At 36.2% G+C, this 21,371-nt stretch overlaps 1 long non-coding RNA gene across 1 annotated transcript in view; it reads left to right on the forward strand.

Annotated features, from left to right (window-relative positions):
• LOC102154791 overlaps positions 1-18,929 on the forward strand; it is a 45,647-nt gene extending 26,718 nt beyond the window's left edge. Inside the window, exons 2-3 of the long non-coding RNA XR_005381443.1 lie at positions 14,851-15,011; positions 18,869-18,929. This is a non-coding gene — a long non-coding RNA (uncharacterized LOC102154791). The remainder of the gene's footprint in view (positions 1-14,850; positions 15,012-18,868) is intronic.
• The last annotated feature ends 2,442 nt before the right edge of the window (positions 18,930-21,371 follow it).

The raw sequence follows: 21,371 nt of genomic DNA on the forward strand, positions 1-21,371 counted from the left end.
CTAACGTCATACTCAATGGTGAAAAATTGAAAACTTTTCCCCTAAGATAATGAGCAAGACAAAGATGTTCTCTCTCACCCACTTCTGTTCAAAATTGTACTGGAAATCCTAGTCACAGCAATCAGACAAGAAAAAAAATTAAAAGGCTTCCAATCAGGAAGAAGTAAAACTCCCAGTATTTGCAGATGAGATGATGCTTTGTACAGAAAACCTCAAAAAAAAAAAAAGAAAAAAAGAAGAAAGAAAACCTCAAAGACTCTATCAAAAAACTACAAGAACTGATCAATGAATTAAGTATTATCACAGGAGACAAATCAATATACAGAAATCAGTTGCATTTCTACAGACTAATCATGAAGCAGCCGAAAGAGAAATCAAGAAAACAATCACGTTTACAATTGCACCGAAAATAATAAAGTACCTAGGAATAAACTAAGCCAATGAGATGAAAGACTTGTACTCTGAAAACTGTAAAACATTGATGAAAGAAATTGAAGATGACACAAACAAATGAAAAGATGTTCCATGCTCATGGATTGGGAGAGCAAATATCGTTAAACTGTCCATACTACTCAAAGCAATCTAAATTTTTATAATAGCTTTATAATAATCTAATAACTTAAGTTTAATGCAATCCCTATTAAAGTGCCAAAATTATTTTTCACAGAACTAGAACAAATGGTCCTAAAATTTGTATGGAACCGCAAAAGACCTCAAGTAGCCAAAACAGTCTTGAAAAAGAACAAAACTGGAGGTGTCACAATCTCAAGTTTCAAGATATACTTCAAAGCTGTAATAATTAACACAGTATGGCACTAGAACAAAAATAGATGCATATATTACTGGGACAGAATAGAAAGCCCAGAAATAAACCCATAATTACATAGTCAATTAATTTACAACAAAGGAAGCAAGAATATGCAATGGGAAAAAGATAGTCTTTTAATGTATGGTGTCGGGAAAACTGGACAGCTACATGCAAGAAACCAAAACTGACCATTTTCTTACACCAAACACAAAAATAAACTCAAAATGGATTAAAAGCCTATGTGAGAAACCTGAAACTATAAAAGTCTTGGAAAAGAACATAGGCACTAATCTTTGTGACATCAGCTATAGCGACATTTTTCTAGATATGTCTCCTGAGGCAGGGGAAATGAAAGCAAAACTAAACTATATCAAAATAAAAAGCTCTGCACAGCAAAGGAAACAATGAACAAAACAAAAAGATAACCCACTGAATGGGAAAAGATACTTGCAAATGACACATCTGGTGAGAAGTCAGTATGCAAAATATATAAAGAACTAATACAACTTAACACCAAAACCCCCCGAAACAATCCAATTTAAAAATGGGCAGAAGAGGTGCCTGGGTGGCTCATAGGTTAAACTTCGGACTCTTGGTTTCAGCTCAGTCATGATCTCATGGGTCGTGAGATTGAGCCTTGAATCAACAGGGAGTCTGCTAGAAGATTCTCTCCCTCTGCCTCTCCTGCCACTTTCGTGCTCTTTGTCTCCCTCTCTCACATAAATAAATCTTTAAAAAAAAAAAGACATGAACAGACATTTCTCCAAAGACATACAGATGGCCAACAGACATTATGAAAAGATTCTCAACATCACTCATCATAGAAATGCAAATCAAAACCACAATGAGGTATCACCTCACATCTATCAGAGAGGCTAAAATAAAAAATGTAAGAAAGAACAAGCATTGGTGAGGATGTGGAGAAAAAGGAACCCTTGTGCATTATTGGTGGGAATGCAAACTGGTGTGACCACGTGGAAAAAATTAAAAATAGAACTACTATATGATTCAGTAATTCCAATACTAGGTATCTACTCAAAGAATACAAAAACATGAATTTGAAAAGACATGTGCACCCCTATGTTTACTGCAGCCTTATTCACAACAGTCAAATTATAAAAACAGCCCAAGTATCCACCGATAAATATATGCATAAGTGGTATGCACACACACACACACACACACACACATACACACATACAATGGAATATTAGCCATAAAAAAGAAAGACATCTTGCCATTTGTAACAAGATGGATGGAACTACAGGGTATTATGCTAAGTGAAATAAGTCAGTCAGGGAAAGACAAATAGCATATGATTTCAGTTATATGTAGAATTTTAAAAACAAGACAAATGATCAAAGAAAAACGACAAACTAAAAAAATAGACTCTTAACTGTAGAGAAAAAACTGGTGGTTGCCAAAGAAGAGGCTGGTGGGGGGATGGGTGAAATAGGTGAAGAGGATTAAGAACGTACTTATTGGGATCAACAGTACTGTATAGAACTGTTGAATCACTATATTGTACAACAGAAACTAATATAACACTGTTGAATGTACTGAAATTAAAAGAAATAAATTTTAGAACTACTCTCTGTACTACTTCTATTCTAGTTTTCAGGGATACAAGAAATGAGATATTCTTATACGCTATAAAGAAACCTACAGCAAGAAAGGCCATTGGCTTGACTTTCTGTATCTTAAAATATAAAAAGTAGTATTTTTATTTATTTATTTATTTAATTTTTTAAAACAGTTTTTTTGGAATTCAATTTGCCAACGTATAGCATAACACCCAGTGCTCATCCCGTCAAGTGACCCCCTCAGTGCCCATCACCCAGTCACCCCATCCCCCCACCCACCTCCCTTTCCACTACCCTTTATTCGTTTCCCAGAGTTAGGAGTCTCTCATGTTCTGTCACCCACACTGATATTTCCCACTCATTTTTTCTCCTTTCCCCTTTAATCCCTTTCACTATTTTTTATATTCCTCAAATGAATGGGACCATATAATGTTTGCCCTTCTCCGATTGACTTAAAAAGTAGTATTTTTAAATAACCCTAAAGATAAACTATACTTAGATTTCATGGAGATAAATTAAGCAACAAAGGGCTGCCTCAAGATTAAAATGAGTAATGTATTCACTCATACATCTTTTAAAAGCCACTTTATATGAAAGGCATAGTGGGGTTGATGGATATGATGCTGGCTGAAGAGTCGAAAGACCTGCTTCCAGCATTGTGACCCTCAGCACGCCTCTGGCATTATCTGTGGCTGGCCCTTCAGATAATATCTCAGGATGTCTCCAGATCTATGGTTCTATATAATCTAGGGCAACAGAGAATTACCTGACCTCTCCTCTTACTGCCTATTTAAAGGGGTACTGGAACTATAATCCTGAGCGCTCCTGATAAGATTAAATCATGGATAGCTTGTGGCAGATGGGGTGGGGAGGGGGGTGGAGAGAAGGACTAAACTAATTTGGTACCATAAATAGTTCATTCTTGATTTTTAGTTGGGAACTCCTCATTTTGATCATACAACTCACAATCTAGTTTCCTTAGAGCCCAAGCAAACTGGAATTACTCTTGTGACAAAGATGCAAAATGAGGCTTAAAGGCATTCACTTATTTTTAGGTCACATGTACCAGGTTAAGTTGGTCACCTTGAAGTAGGTACATCAAACCCTATCACAAATCATCAGATAATTTTCACTTAGGTTTCATGTCATTGGATTAGATTCATGTGGTGCCATTCTACTGTGGGTTGTGATTTCCTGGGATGCAAAGAATGTAAAATTCAGAGTACGTTTCTGAGCAGTGAAAGTGTGAGGCCTACGGATCTGAGATGAGGTTACAGCAGCAAGCCAGAGGTGGCACTCTTGCCTCGAATTCTAATTCCTATAAAAGCAAAAAGAGCATTTTGTGGGTTCTGCTGGTTATTTAGGAGACTGGAAAAATCTTGGAAGATTCACTCTGAATCTTTTTTCTGTTTTCAGAGAGACAGACACATTGTGGATATGTGGCTGGGATACTGACTTAGAAAAGGCAGGAGCAGTTACAACATGTTTATATGCCTGTGTAAACTCGGGCACTGGACTGCTCTGCTCCTGTGAATGAGTGTTGTGCTATGAGTTAATATGTAAAAAACATTGTTTTTGGCTGCCTCTCTGAATCAGTTAGAATGTTTTTGGCTGCAAGTAACAGAAAACCTAATTCAGACTGGCTTAAGCAATAAGGGAATAAAGCGCTGCCATTGGCAAGAGGTGGGGCATCTCTCTTTCCCTTCAATTTTCTTGGCTCTGCCCTCTTATGTGCATCAACTTTATCCTCAGGCTGGTAGCCAGATGTCCTCAGCAGTTCTGAGCCTCCTATCTTCCCACAACAACACAGAAGAAGAGAGCCTGTTTCTCTTTCTTTGGATATTGTTGTGGGAAGACATGTGCAAAAAATAATTTGAGAAGGCTCCAGAAAACTTCCCTTCACATCCCATTTGTATGTCTTTGCAGAAGGCTTAACCAGGGGTCCTGAAATAGCCACTGGTTAAAAGAGGACACAGTCCTGGAGTTGGGAGCAGACACTTTGACTGTGTTACTGATACAAAACAGGGGAAACATGGGATAGATGAGAATACAATCTTTTCTCAGTTTAAAATACAACTGACTAGAAACTGGGTTCAACTTCTGGCAAACACCGGGCTTTAGAAATAGCTGTTCCATAACGAGCACTGACAGGGGTGCTGAGCATTGCATTTGAATACTCTCGTTTAATCCCCATAACCACCTAAGATAGGTACTATGATTGCCCTCATTTCCCAGATGAGGAGATTAAGCCTTTCAGAGATTAGGCAACTTGCTGTAATCTACACAGTTAGGTGTATAAGCAAGGAGTATAATGCTAGAATCCTCATTGTTAACAATTTTCTATATCCCAGACTTTGTCTAGAGCTAAGTCCTCTGATTCATGGGTCAGAGATTAGGATGTAATAAACCCCTTAGTTAAATGGACAACAATAGCATCCCGTTGAGGGGTTTCCTTTAGAGACAGCTTTCGGTAGCATGTTGGGTCCAGTGAATCTGTGATGTCTCGTTTTCAGAATGGAGGGAATGATAGTGATACCAGTATCGTAAATTAAATGGTAATGTTGGGAAAACATTATGAACTCTTTTAGACAAAGGACATTTGCTTCAACACACATAAGCAACAAAATATCATGGCAGTGGAATATTTTCTCAGTAATTAAAAAATTGATTTCTAAGTGAAAAAAAAAGACTAAAAAAGAGATTAGTTATCAATTTAGTAGCTTTTGGAAGGAGATCATATTACCTGAGGGAATATGTCCAATTGAGGGATAATGAGAAGTTCGCAAAAAGGAAAACATGTTGTGGGCTGGATGAGATGCACTGACGCCTACCATCCATCTTTCGTACAGGATCACTCAGTAAATGTGGGAATGTCTTGATTTTGTGATGGAAGGCAAAAGGTAACCAATGATTTCTTTATAGCTTAAAAGGTAGTTTAGAGATTGAATATGATGCATTGTAAATGTTATTAATTATTTTTCTATTTTAGGTCCTGGCATAAATATTTGAAAATCTTTCTTTCTTTCTTTCTTTTTCTTTCTTTCTTTCTTTCTTTCTTTCTTTCTTTCTTTCTTTCTTTCTTTCTTTCTTTCTTTCTTTCTTCTTTCCTTTTTTTTTTTTTTTTTTTTTTTTTTTGGCAAAGTAGGGCATTTAATTGTTTGGATGTTCTTAGAAATCACACTTGAGTCCAGAAATCAATTACAAAAGAGATGTTCTTGACTCCATTTTTTTTAATGTGGCATTTTCCATTTGGTCCTGAACAGGTTTTATAAGCAGAAACTCTGCCCATTCCGATACAAGTGGCTCCTTGCTGTGCTGTTTTGGACTTTCAATCATGAGTGACATGCCTGCAGTCCAGAAAGTCTGGGTGTCTCTTCTAGCTATCATCATCTGAAAGACATCTAAAAGGGTTTTATAGTGCTTGAGAGCATTAGGTTTCATTTCTTGCATTCCACGACGTAAGAGGAAAAGTTGATCCACATGGACATGGAAGGCTCACTTCTGCATGAACTTTTTGTTTTTCTATCAGAAACAATCCTCCCTTCCTTTCGTCATTCCTTCCTTCTTCCTATTTTTTTTTTAAGATTTATTTATCTATTTGAGAGAGAGAGAGAGAAGGGGCAGAGGGAAAGGCAGAGAAAGAATCTCACACAGAGTGTGCACTGAGTGTAGAGCCTGAAATGGGGCTTGATCCCACCTGAAACCAAGAGCTGGATGCCCAACCTATGGAGGCACCCAGGTGGCCCACCTTCCTTCCTTTTTGGTAAGGCTCAATTAATTTAAAAATTGTTGACTCTTTCCTGGAGATACATTGCCCAGCAAAACTAAACCCATTTCTTCTTTTTTTTTTTAAGCTTTTCTTTTTTTTATTCATGAGACACACACACACACACACACACACACACACACAGAGAGAGAGAGAGAGAGAGAGGCAGAGGGAGAAGCAGGCTCTAATGCAGAGAGCCTGATGAGGGACTCCTGGGACTCCAGGGTCACGCCCTGGGCCAAAGGCAGGTGCTCAACTGCTGAGCCACCCAGGGATCCTCAAAATTAAACCCATTTCACTGAAAATGACATCTACTAGCAAAAACATGGTTATTTTAGTACTAGAGACATGTTTGCAGAATGACTAAACTTGCTAAGTAGCAAAACATAAAGACAGTGTACCGAGATCAAGAAGAGTCAATTATCAACCACTCTGTTGTTTTTATATGATATAGACTTACTAGGCTTTTAAAGAAGTATTATTTCAGTAAAACAATCCACAAATAAATACAAAACAAAAGGGCAACTGTAGGGGCATATTGAAAGTAAGCTTGCATACCAAAAAGTAAGTGCAAATTAGATTTGAATATTCATGAGTCACAAATCATTGACAGTTTGAAATAATGCAAAACAGCTTTATAAATGAGGTTAAGGCAAGGGACATCAAAGAAATGCATTGCTAAATCAATAGCAATTTGATTGTGCATATATACTTGTAAATTGCGGTTACAGTTTTTGTGACATGGGAGAAAAAATACTGTGTATCTGATGAAAGAGGAAGACACATAAATATTCCTTTTGTATGTTATACTTTTCTGATTCATCATATACTTGGATACCGGCCAGGTAGAGAGTGGTTGGACATCCTATTTCCCCCCAAGACAAAGTTTCCTTTTCAGAGACAGAGTTTTAGGCTATGTCTGAAGTGTCCTTGCTTGTTCGACTAAACAGAATTCAATATACAACAATTCTTTTAGAGGAGTTGCTTTCTAAAATAAAGGTTATCAACTAACACACAAGACTAGAGAATGACTCAACTCTTAAATCCCTTCATGACAAAATAACTTCCACGGGTGAACATATAGTTTTAATGACTGACTACTTTCCTATAGAAGGATAAATTCAAAGTATAGGAACAATTTGTAAGAATACTTTCAAATAATTTGAGAAATAAAATATAGGCAGCTTTGCAATGTAAATACAATGTTTTCATTTTGTCCAGCAAATAACTAGTCTTCAGTCTATTGTTGGTTCTTTTGTACTTGTGGCTTTTGGTGTGGGCGCGTGTGCACACGCTTGCATGTGTATGGAGAGATATTTGAAATGGTAGGGCTTACAAATTAAAGATCTGTTTAGGGACTTACAGCAGAAATGTTTCCAATTAATTTTTTTTCAGAAGTGTCTCCTTGGGTTACTATCTGGAAGTTATGAAGTATTTCTCCAAGATGTTTTCTTCTGCTATCCTCTTTACTGTGTTCTGTCTGCTTTCTAGGATGATTGATGAAGTTGGTGACATCACGTGAAAATCGTGGCACATGACAGCACTAATTTTGGAAGAGGCTGGGCATTGTGGTCTGTTTAGAAAATTAATCTATATCTACTTGCTGGACCATGCTTTAAGGCAGACAGTTAGATTTGGCAGGTGAAATCCAGATGTGGTATAATTAGAAAGAGAACTTTGCATTGTCTCTACTTCCTTGCTCTGTTAAGAAAGAAGCTAAGATGACTTGTATGCTATTAATAATCAAGAATATCCATAACTTCCAAAAGCAATGACCTTGGTAATTTGGAAGGTTTTAATGTGAAGCCTGCAATTATAATTTGTCAATATTGATTCAGCTCAACTTTGGCATTATATTTGTAACCATACCTTGTTATTTTGGTTCTCAGGTGTTATTAACTCATTTGATTTCAATAAGCAAGTATTTCTATTACTCCTTTCAGCAGATGTTTTGTCATGACATGGTATGAGACCATTTAGAAGATCCAATTTCATTGAAATAATTTAGCTATAATATTTGATTTAATGATTACCAGTAGCAGCTTTCTACATAGACTTTGAATACCATTTTTTCCCCTCTGTTTCGGCTCCATTTATTTCATTCCTCTATTTAGTTCCCAAATCATTTTAGTTCCATTTATTCATAGTTACTAAACTTTCTTGACAACGAGGATAATTTACAATATGTGATTATTTTGATTATTTTGATTAAGTTCTTCTTCATATACATGTGTGTATTGAGAGTTTTAAAAATCAGTCTCTAAATCAAAACATAATATGTTGGACCAGCAAAGGAATTTAGACATTTGGTTCTCCTTCCTTGCAATTTGAGATGAGAGAAAAATCATTTGGGGTTTTTCCTGCCTTTTGAAACTGGGGGAATTGAAAATTTTTTTTAAATTTTTGATTTCTACAGCAGGAAAGTGTCTGACCAGCCAATGCCATCAACAAGATGAATTTCCTTAGCCATCTCCCTTGTCTAGGATCAAGAAGTTAGAGGGCCTGGTGGCTGTCATTTCTGGTAATTCAATATCAAAATGAAGGAAAGATAGAATAAAATAAAAGACTTAGCATCGATTCTGAGTTACTTAACACTGACTTACTGAATTCCAATGAAGTCTTATCACAGAAAAGAAACAGTCTCTCTCTATCCCAAATGTCACTTTGGGAGACCCTTGTACCTCCTGCTCATTTTGCTATGTAAATAGAATTAATTTTATCTTGAAAGAGTGGCAGTTGAGGAACTTCTGTTTCCTATTCTGCCACTAAATGCTGCTATGAACTTATACAAAGTACTTCAAATTCTCTGAATCTGTTTCCTCAATTATAAAAGAAGAGGTGGGTCTAGAAGCAATCATTTTTAAACAGTGCTTCTGAATCCAGAGGACACGAGAAACCCGCAAGTCTTGGTTGGGGAGGAAAGATTAGCTGGTGGAACTCAGGGCAAAGACTATCGCTTTTTTCCTTGTTTGTACACTGATCTTAGCAGCATTTGCTTTGGGTAAAGGGACTTAAAAGTTTGAAAACATTGAATTTAAAAGATAATGATTGCTAAGATTTCTTGTGTTTTGCTGATTCTGATCTGCAACCTATTTTGTTTTCAAACTATTCCAGTGGATATTTTATTTTTTTAAATTTATTTTCTTTCTTTCTTTCTTTTTTTTTTTTTAAAGATTTTATTTATTTATTCATAGAGACAGAGAGAGAGAGAGAGAGAGGCAGAGACACAGGCAGAAGGAGAAGCAGGCATCATACAGAGAGCCTGACGTGGGACTTGATCCCAGGTCTCCAGGATCATGCCCTGGGCTGCAGGCGGCGCTAAACCGCTGCGCCACCGGGGCTGCCCTCTTTTTTTTTTTTTTTTAAGATTTAGTTAACACACACACAGAAAGAGAGAGAGAGAGAGAGAGAGAGAGAGGCAGAGACACAGGCAGAGGGAGAAGCAGTGTCCATGTAGGGATCCTGACATGGGACTCGATCCCAGGACCCCCAGGATCACGCTCTGAGCCAAAAGCAGATGCTCAGTCATTGAGCCACCCAGGCATCCCTGACATTTATTTTCAGTTTTCCAACATAGAGTATAACACCCAGTGCTCATCACATCATGTGCCCTCATTAATGTCCATCACCCAGTTACCCCATTCCCTCATCTACCTCCCTTTCAGCAGCCCTCAGTTTGTTCTCCAGAGTTGAGTCTCTCATGATTTGACTTCTTCTCTTATTCTAATGAATATTGTAGTAGCAAGAATTGTGATGTTCTTGGCATTTCCTTTAAAATAGAGGTTGTAAAGAAAAAAAAAAAGTCCTAAAACCTTATGGAAGGGAGGCCTAGAGAAGACAAAATGGAACGTGAAATGTTAATAAAATTTCAACTGAACTTAGGTGTGATGTCGAGACAATTACCTAACATGGGCTTTCACACCTCTTGGGTGGTTCTGCTCTTTTCCTGCACACCTTCGGAGGGCACCAATACATTGTAGTTTAACCGAATAATACCCTAGAGGTTGAGTAATGCACCACCTACATGGCTGTTCCAGGCTTGGCTTCTCCATCTATCCAATAGCTGCTTCTGTTTTACGGCCTACATCATAGATCTTAATTAAGGTGGCCCCCACTCTGTTACTACCTCCTGTCTTCAAGAATTAACTGCTCTATGCTTAAGTAATTTTGTTTCTAACCTTTTCTGGGATACTTAGAGCATTGTATTATAGCTAATTGCATTTGGGTGTCCATCTTTGTTTTTAGGTCTTGAGCTTTTAGAAGGCAGGGGCTAGATATTAATTGTTTTTGAATTCTCAATCCAGTACTCATCTTGGAATTTTGAAATACTCAGAATGAATGTACTTTGAAAATCTATAAAGAGTAGTAAACTTATAACAGATTACTCATATAATTCCACTCAAGTAATTTCTTTCAAGGCCTTGATAAAAGATGATAGTAGCTCTATTTTGCCTTATATATTCAACTGTTCAATCCAGTGCAACATATACTATGCTGATTGTGTGGATTGCACATTTAAGGAGGTGTCATGCATAAACCTCATCCAGGGAGAAATAAGACCTATTTCCCTTCATAATTAAAATATGAAATAGCACACAATTAATGCTATATTGTGAGCATGACCAAAATGCTTTAGAAGCTCTAAGGATTTGGGATTAATTGAAGGATTTTACATAGAATCAATACTTTGGTTTGGGAGAGCAGTAGGATTTCAGACAAAAACATAGAGTGGGAGAAGGCAAGGTAGAGCATTGTAGGCGAAGGGGATTTCATGGCATGCAAAAATGATTATATATTAGATACAGAAGTTAAACAGATTTTGTAGTGGTTGGGGAAAAGGCTGGAAAATTAGGTAGAAGGCTTAATTTTTTTTTTTTAAGAGAGTGAGAGCATATGAGCAGGTGGGGAGGGGGAGAAAGAATCTAGAGCAGATTGCACTGAGTGTGGAGTGGGACTTGGGGCTCAATACCACAACCCTGAGATCATGACCTGAGCTGAAATCAGGAGTTAGACACTTAACCAACTGCCATAAGGTGCAACAGTAGAAGACTTACTTAAATACCATACTAAGGAGTTTAAAATTATTTCCATGGAAAATTAGAACTGATCAAAGGAGAACAAAAGCAGAAAAACTCTGGTTTACAAAGTTCAGTCTGGATAATGCCATGTAAAATGATTCGAGGAGCAAACTTTGAAGACGTAGAAAGGAGTTCAAGCAAAAGACAGCCTGAGGACCTTGTAACATGGCTGTGGAAAACAAAAAGGAGGGAATGAATGTGGCAACAAGATAAAGTAAAGGATGAGAATGTTAAATAATTTTAAAATATTTTCAATTGATATATAAGTGGTATGACAAAGATTATTACACAAGCCTTCAATCCACTAATATTAGTTTTCAACATCTTTGATGCCTTCAAAGTTATTTATAATATTAAAGAAATTAATCGTTAATAATATTAATGTTTATTTTTTACTGAGGTGGTAATTCTATTCTTCAATCTACTGTCACACTTGTCACTCTTGCCATTAAGTAATCAATCTATCAAGGGTCTTAAAATTGTAACAACTGATGCCTTAAATGTCTCATTTTCCTATTTTAGAGTTCAGGCCTAGAATACCTCTTAATAACTTTAAACAGAATGCAAAAATACCCATGTTGATAACATATACAAATTTAGGATACTCTAACTTTAGTATATAAAACTAAGTTATCACCTAATGTTTTCTTTAAAATAGTAATACACTGTATCTTATTAGTGAATTTTGACTTGGACTCTCCTAAATACTAAATGGATGTCCCATATTAAGTTGTAAAAAGGTAACTCAAGGGTTAGTGGCATTGATAGGAGACCCTAAGATCAGATGTGCCCAGATGCCCGGGGAAGACGGTCTGGAGAAGAAAAAAGAAGCAGGTGTATATTTGGAGTTACTGTGCTGCTGAGTAACAACAAATGGGATTCTGCTATATACTGGTTGTAAACTGGGTGTGGAGTCCACGTTGGAGCGCAGGAGAAAAGGAAGATGACAGGGCAGATGCCTCAGGGATCCTCTGGTCTCATCCTCTCTTATTCTCCTGTTCCTTCTCACAGAGGATTAGGGGCATCCTCCACTCCTCCTCTGGGACTTGCTCTTCTTCATTTCTCAAGACAGGGCTGGTAGGGTGGCCAGGTAATTGGAGGAATCTTTAACTTAATAATAAACTCAGACATTTAATTATCAGTCTATCTAGACCCTGATCTTATCTTTGGGTAGGGAAATCATATAAACCTTATAGGTTAAAAAAAAAATCTTAAAAAATATATAACACATTCCCTTAGAAATCCTTTCTGGAATCCAATCTTTTACTATATGATTTGAAAGCATCACTTATTTTATTTTTATTTATTTATTTTAATAAATGAAAGCATCATTTATTAAGGGTGCAATTTATGTGCAGAACACTATAAAGTATTTTAGTGATTTATGCAGGTAAAAGCATTCTTACAAAATTTCGATATTTTGTCATTGAATGCAAATACAGGCCATTTTGATTGAATAAATATTTCTAACTGATCAAAATTGCTTATATGCATCAACTTTCTCAAATGTTTTATTGCATTTTTCTAAACAAATAGTTAATAGCTAAATCTCCACTTATATTATTTTTAAAAAGAGAGAGAGACAAACAAGGGATGATTAACACAAAGTTCAAGATGATGTGATCTATAGGGAAAGAAAGGGTTTGGGGAGAGGCTCAAGGTTACAAAAGTACTGGTACATTTCATTTCCTAAGTTGGGTACAGAATAAACATGTCCATCCTACTTACTTATTTGTATATTTTGTATGTATGCTATAAATATGGTTTTGAATTCACTGAATATTTGATAAAATTATTTAAAGGAGAGAATTACAAGACATGATTCAAATAATGGTAATAAAATCATGTTTTTAAAAAATGTTTAGGGCTGTGGAATTAAGCAATGGACTTTTTTTTTTTTTTAAGATTTTTATTTATTTATTTAGGAGAGAGAGAGCAAGAGTGAGAGAGAGCACAAGCAGGGGGAGGAGGAGAGAGAGACGGAAAGAATCTCAAGCAGACTCCAAGCTGAGCACAGAGCCACCGTGTGGCTGGATCCCAGGACCCTGAGATCATGACCTGAGCCAAAACCAAGAGTTGGAGAGGTTTAACCAACTAATGGACTGTTTCTCGAAGTGTCCTGGGTTTTCTGTTCCAATCTATTATGTAAATAGGGTATTAAGTACTATAGGGAAAAGGGACGTATAAAAACGGAAAAAGACTTAAGCCTGGTGCTAAGGAATTCCAACTCTTCCAGAGACTTCCTGCCTGAGTGATACTGGCTGTGCAAACAGGCTATGGGAAACATCGACCTCTGTTTCACACAGGAAAAGACCACTGGCAACTGGCAGTGAGGGTGTGGGTTTTGCATAGCTCTTCCTGGAGTTCAAATCAAAGCATGTAATTTGGTCGCATGATATCAACGAGTTGTCCTCATTTTCAGGATGATTAATTACCACGGCGTCATTTGTTTTCAAAATTCCAGATTAATGTTTACTGATTAAAACTAGTATAAGACTGAGAGTGGTGGAATGCTGACACCATTCAGCAGAAATCTCAGTGGGGTCTGTTTCCTCAGAAATTCACCTTAGTCGTTGCTATGTGTTTTTTCTGGTCTTCCTGTTCAATTTTTATTTTTCTTTTGGCAACCATATTTGCTCTGAATCGCTGAAAAAAAAATGTCCTAGGCTTTATTAGGAAATGGGATCCTAATAAAAGTAAACTACATGGCCTGGGTACATTCAGGATTTAGATCTCCTCATCCTGAAATGGAGTTGAATCAGTAGCCTAAAGGTTAAAGCCTCTAAATCCCTTTATTACTCAAAGCCTATAATCTCTTTGTTTTAACCAAGGCTACATAAGAATGATAGAACTTCTCAGGTAACAAGTCAAGAAATCTCAACCTCAGATAAGAATCGAGCTCTTTGGGTTTGCTCTCTGCACAAAATATTTAACACCCCAAGAGACTGTTTTGGATGTTGTTTATTCTGATGGCCAGATAGATTCCTTTGTTTTGTAAAAGCCACATGCCCATTTTGTTTTCTTAGGAAATTTTTGCGCTAGCACCCTATCATTAGTTGCTACCAAACTTCATATCTTTTGTTCAAAGCATCTAAAAATAAAAGTAGTTGTTTAACTAATTTTCTCTTGAGCTTAATTTGGCAATTATCAAATCACATTTGTCAATACAACGACTGCATCAGATGTAACCCAGACATCAACATTTTAAAAAGCCTCTCTAGCCTTTCCTATTATTTCAAAGTTATAGTAGCTACAAGCAAAAATCTTGCTTCGATCAATAAGAAACAAAAATGTACTCTTCTCTGTCATTTCAAAGTCATCTATTAAAACAGCTCAAATATAAAATTCAACTGCACTGGAATACAAATAGAACAGCATAATGAGGCTTATGTTTAGAAATGCAAAGAGCATTTTGGGAGTATTTTAGGAAGAATTAATATAATTCTAACTATTAATATTCTTCCATCATTTGATTTTCATTCTTGTACATTTGGATGCCATAAAAATGCTATTTTTAAGGTTTATAATTATTTCTTTCTCTTTTCCTTTCCTTTCCTCTTCTTTTCCTTTCCTTTCCTTTCCTTTCCTTTCCTTTCTCTCTGTCTCTCATTTCAGGGCTGATATCTCTTGCTACATAGTGAAGCATTTTGGAGAACTAAAATTTTTTTCTCAGACCTAAGAGGCCAATGTGAATACCAAAATGATATAGAGGACCCAGAAGAATGACTCTTGAAATCATAGTAGTTTACGTGAACTCATATTTAAATAGATTCTTGGTAAGTATGCAGTATATTATTAATGACTGCTTATTTACTTAGCAACTGTGTTTGTTTTTGGCAAATTAATTTTAAGCTGTGATGTGGAATAATACTTAGCTTTCTATAACTGTTGAAAATGCACTAGCAATATTGTGTCACGTGCTATGCTTAATGGCCATTGCTAAAGCTAGACAGAAATATGGTAAGACAGTTAATTAATACCATTCATTTTGCCTTTACCATTCCTTAAGTTTTCTAACACTAGAAAATATCGATAAAAGCTTAAAAAATTGTTACGTATGGCTGGAACTCAAAGTTCCTTTTTGACATCATTGTAAGGAATACTGTTCATCTTATATATCTTGATATCCTATGTACAGAAAGTGACATCTACTGGAGAAAGCAGAACTGAATATTTACTTTCCAAACTATTTTCCTGGTAAACTTCCAGGCAAGTTGCACTATCCTCGAGATTATCTCAAACTTTTAGAATAAAGAAAGATTTTATTTAGCTTATTGTGGTATAAAGGCTGGCTTGTTTTGGTTATCATTTTGTCAGAGATGCCCTCTGGGAAAAAGTGTTATGAGGGCTACATAAATGATCTCGAAAGAAACACTACCAAGGACTTCTGGAAAACACAACTCTAGCACATTCTCTTCAGGGTGAAATTGAGGTTCTAAGTCACTACAAACCAGTGAGTGGTGGATTTGAACAGAAGTCTTTTGTCATAGTCTGGAAACATGTTTGGAGAGCGTGTCATTTCTTTAAACGGTCTGGAATAGGAGTTATGATAAAACCACGTTTGGGATTCGAATTTATAACTTCTCTCCGATGTAAAGGCATCCCCATGCTACTTTGAAGCCTAATCGCTTCTGTTTCCTCATGTATAAAAAAATGTGTTTACCTCCATGATTTAATCAAATCCTGTTCTCAGGGCATTAGGGGATGCCTCTAAGGTGTTTCTCACTCATGGACAAAACTAAGTAGTGACCCAGAGCTCTGAAAGACAGAACAGACATAAGCTTCTTTCTTGGAACAATTAATTCCCAATATTCAAGTAATCACTCTTTCCTAAGGAAAATAAAAGGCTTATCTTAGCAGAAGCTACTGTGACAGCCATTTTCAATACAGGAAGAGTGAGGCACAGTTACATTTGGTGAGTTCACAAATTACCGTAAGACTAGGACAGTGACTAACAGTCTTGTCTCTTCGGTTCTAGCATATTACCTTTGTGATAGTACCAAGACTGCTTCCACATTCAGATCCTGCTATAGAATCCTCTGTAGTTAAACATCAGATAAATGTCATATTTTCTACTTCTAGTTATCATGATCATATAAAACACTTTTTATTTTGTTTTTATAACAATGCTCTTGCACTCCCTCTGCTGGCCTAGCTAATTAACAATACCAGGGCCGAAGTAGTCCTGGTGTGTTATTTGTGATACCTGTGGATGGGCTGATAAAACCAACAGTTTTGTGTTGGAACCCAAAAAGCAAAGTTGTGTTGATTGGCCTTCATCTGAAACAAATGGGCCAGAAGAAGTTTGTAGATGATGAAAACAAAAACCGTGTTTGTTTTTACACATTTAAGAAAGAATCTAACAAAATGGATAAATTTACAAATCTTTACAAATGTGTCAGTCTTTTCAAATAAAACAAAGTTATTCTTATTCTATGAAAATGTATATGTATTTAGTAGAAAGCATATTTTATTACAAGGTGTATTAATTCTGTATCTCTGTGTTTACACAATGGACGATTAAATGAAAGTTTGCCTGGCTCTGTTGGTAGGACTCTGAACCCCGATTAGACATATAGCTGTTCAATGGATCTACTTCCCACATCCTAGAGTTCCATTATGGAGTTACAAAGAGAATGACAGCACTTGGCAAATCCCAGGCCTAATCATAGCATAGAGAAGTGACTTTTGGAAGGTACATTACCAAGCAATTAGGACCCATTTAATAAATTACCCCTTATGCAACACTTTGAACCCTAGTGGTCTGAAGAGGTTAATGCACCTCTCACAACGGAGTGTTACTCACTTTCCAGGGGTAACTTCAAGGCCACAGTTAATCCAAACCTTCTTCTCATCCATGGCCTCTTACTCTTGAGCCACTCTGTAGTCTGGCATCAGTAAGCCCATATACTTGCATTGCCCCTTGTGCATTTCACATGCTTCATTTTCTTACAGCTGAATCCATTGGGCGGGGTATGCATGAGGCCAAATGACTTTGTGCTGTGCATTAGCTTCCTTTGGCTTTCATGCCTTTTATTTGAAATCTTTCTGTTTTTCTTATTTATAGAGAATTTTAACTTCTGGGTTTAGTTTAAATGTTACGTCTGATGTAATTTACTTTCCTCCAAAATTGTTGAGTAGCAACCACATTTTAAATGAATCCAATACACAAAATTAGGTTTCAGGATATTATTAAATTTGGAAAAAACCCGCAGTAGATATGTATTTGTAAACTGGAATCTTAACTATGGCTAGACACTAAAAACACTGAAATACATTTAAAATATAACTGTAAGGGAGAAAAGGCTTTGATGCTAGAATTAGACTTTTAGAGTTTTTATTTTAATTTTTAAAAATACATTCAACTTGAGTTTTTGGAATGAAAATGCTGATGAAACACTAAGCACATTTATTTAGAAAGATAGCCAAGGGAAAAAAAAAAAAAGATAGCCAAGGAATGGAAATGGAATATAAAAATGTTAGTGTGCCTTCATAATGGCCGACATCGCTGTAACATGTCATTGGTCTGCTGTGACATTCCTGTAAATCATGAGCAAAATCATCATGATTTCTAGCACATTTATTGAATGTTTCTCCTGTCCAAGACTCTCCTGAGAGCTTCAGGAGATGAATAAGACGTGGCCTATGACTTCAAGAAGCTTATAATTGTATTGTAGAGCTCAGATATAGGCATACGGAGAAAGAGCCATAATGAATAGAAGATTATGGTAAGTACCAAGTTTGTGTCCACACAGAACTTGCTAAGGGAATTCAGAGAAAGGAGAGGTATCTCTGTTCAGAAAGAATTAATGAAAAAAATAAAATCTGTGCAAACCTTTTGATAGAATTTTGACAGGAGAGCTGAAAATTAAAGGAAATGCGCTAATGTGGAGAAGTAATTAAAGTGGTCTTTAGTTGTATCTGTGAACATATTTTGTAGGATATGTTTGAGAGGCAGCTTTTCAGCATGAAAGTGGATGCAAATTTTTTGGAATGTTCTACTTTGCTTTACCTTTATTATATACAGAAAAAGAAATATGACAAAACACATTTTTAGTCAAGTAATGTAATATAATATGAAAAGTACTGATATTGTCAACCTGATGATCAGGATATATTTTAATGGTTTTGGTTGTTATTGTTTTTAGATAATATAACTATAAAATGACAAAATACTGTTTTCCAGGATTTTCGATGGTTCACTGAGTTGTATCTTTTAAAATCTCTGCTTCTTTCACTGTAACTTGGAAAACTTTTCCATATTATAAAATGTACTTCCTTACATCCCTGTAAGAAACAGACTGTGTTTGGAAATCCACCTTCCACTTGAATCTACAGTACTATGGCAATGTGGGTTTATGTGGTCTGAAAGTCTTCTCTATTTGTGCTGTGTAATTTGATTCTCATCCAAATTTGTAAAAATGTCTAGGCCAGAGATGTGACAAATTCTTTACCATGTCATCATCTCAAAGCTCTATACAAAGAGCTGAGGATCATGTAGCACACTAGATGTGGTGCGCCACTGGGTGTAAATTCCCTGGTTGTATCTTGAAAGCAACCTCTATTTCCATAGCACAGTTGCAAATCGAAAGTGAACTACTATTTTTTAAAAGATTTTGTTTATTTATTTTAGGGAGAGCAAGAGAGAGTGTGAGTAGGGGAAGGAGCAGAGGGTAAGGGAAAGAGAATCTCAAACAGACTCCATGCTGGGTGCGGAGCCTGACATGGGGCTCCATCTCACAACCTTGAGACCATGACCTGAGCTGAAACCAGGAGTCAGACGCTTAACAACTGAGCCACCCCAGTGCCCCTGAACTATTTTTTGTTTAGTGGTAAGTACACATTTTTGAGTGTGGTGGTGAGATGACGTTGCTCTTCATTCATACCTTGCATCACTTTAATCTGATTGTTTATTCCATAAGAAAAGTATTACCATGTGGAATATTCCCTATTGTTTTTACCTCTTGCATTATTCACACTAGTGCCAGGGCAGATTTATTAATACTAGTCTGCAAATATAATTATTCCACATACTCTGAGAATTTACATCCTGGTATACACAACACAGAGTGATAAAAGTAGCACAAGTAGAAGGAAATCACACTGTCTATTGCATTTTTCCACCTATAATTTCTAAATGCATCCAAATTGCTCAACAGCAAACCTTTACTCAATGACTACCATGTTTGAGCACTGCATCCCAGAGATAAAGAACTCTACCATTCTTCAAAGAACCTAGCAACTAGCTGGTAAAGGACTGATACATAGGAAACACCAGCAAACATACAGGCATTCTATAATGACATATTAAATAGAATGGTACAAACTTTTCCTACTATAGACATGTGCAATCCAACATGGCAGCTATTAGACACATGTGGCTATCAGGTACTTGAAATGTGGTTATTGTGAATTGAAAATGTTATGAATGTAAAATATACACTGGATTTTAAAAACATAATATGACAAGGAGAATGTAAACTATCTCATTAATAATTTTAGAATATTAGTTACATATTGAAATACTATTTTGGATATGTTGGGTTAAGTAAAAATACTATTAAAATTAATCTCACCTGGTTTTAATTATTTTTAATTTTTTAGCCTAGCTGTACAAAACTTAAAATTGCAGATGTGGCCCACATTTATTTCTGTTGGACAGCCACTATACTCTTTAAAGAACAGACCAACAGCAAGTGCTGAAAAATCTGAAAAACTGAAAAGAACAGGTGAGATCTCAGCTGGGTCAAACCTTCCTTCATGTCAGGTGGTTTTGCATTGGCATTTTGATGGATCTAGCTAAAAAGAAGTTTCAGATGGCTGTACGCTTGGTTTCAGTTTAGTTGGCTATTTTGTATTTCAAAGTTGTTTTGCATATAGTTTTTTCTAGTTATCTCAGGGTAAGAATGGCTACCCTGAGCATTCTTATTTTCACTCCAGCAGCCCATCTGCGATCTTGAACAAGAGCCAGTGGTCAAATTGTAATTTTACCTTGCCTTATAATACTAGGAGGAGATAGGTCATGGAAGAAAAAAAGAAAAGTTTTAAATAGAAAGAGCCAGAACTAGTTTGTGGGATATTCTTCCAATCCTGAGATGTGTAAAATAATAAGTGGAAAATTCAAGACTCATTGAAATCTGGTTAAGAATATACTTGATTAAGCAGCTTATATAATTATATAAGGCACATTTGTTTTCTATGTTAATGTGAATCATGCAAAAGAGAATTTAAGAATTTCTGTGTTTGTAGATATAAGACTCCAAACAATGACTATGACCATGGTAAGTCATCTGTTTTTGCATCCCAATATATAGGGTTTTGTTTTGGCCCATTCAACATGCCTTCTCCTGGTTCCAGATGATGCAACCCATCAAAAATGCCATGGACAGAGCAAAATGGACCAAAACTTTTCTAAACTATTAATAAAAAAACAATTTTTGATAACCATGCTATATGAAAGAATGGATTATTGTTCTCTTTTATTATAAAATTATTGTCATATGAAGAAGTCTACAGCCAAAAAGGAGTATGTTAGAGGAGGTGTCAGACAGTTAATACATAGAAACATTATATTATTTTTCTGAGTTTTGTGTATTTGTGGTACTTGTATCCTTTAGGCTTTGTAATTTGTCATGATTTCTTTCTTATTCTGCAGAAATATGCAGTTAGACCTAAGTTAGCATTGTAAATTTTTCTTACATGTAGCTTCTCAAATTGTATATGTGTCAGGTATAAGATGTGGACTCATCCTTGGGCTGTACTGTATTCCTTCACAGGCCTCACTGTGGATTCTGGGGAAGCATATATTTATTTAATATATGAAATATTTAAAGGTCACAAAACTCTAAAGCATATGTAGAGGGAAAACCTACTTATTATGCTATTGATTCTTGTAACTTCCTTTGCAAACAGTGGATCAGACAATGAGCAACTAGAGACCTAAAGCCTAGACAGATACTATATTATCTATCCCAAATTCCACAACTGAGGCTGATGATCAGGTTCATTGCCACTGCTGAAAGATTAGACTGCCTCCTACAGTGTTGTGATGCAGAAACAAGATGATGGCGAGCAAGAGAGAGAAACACTGAGTGAAGGAGTGTGGGAAGAGGTGAAGGAAAGAAATGAACATTTTA

The sequence above is a fragment of the Canis lupus genome, chromosome 30 (genome assembly GCF_011100685.1).
Source record: "Canis lupus familiaris isolate Mischka breed German Shepherd chromosome 30, alternate assembly UU_Cfam_GSD_1.0, whole genome shotgun sequence".
Taxonomy (NCBI): Eukaryota; Metazoa; Chordata; class Mammalia; order Carnivora; family Canidae; genus Canis; species Canis lupus.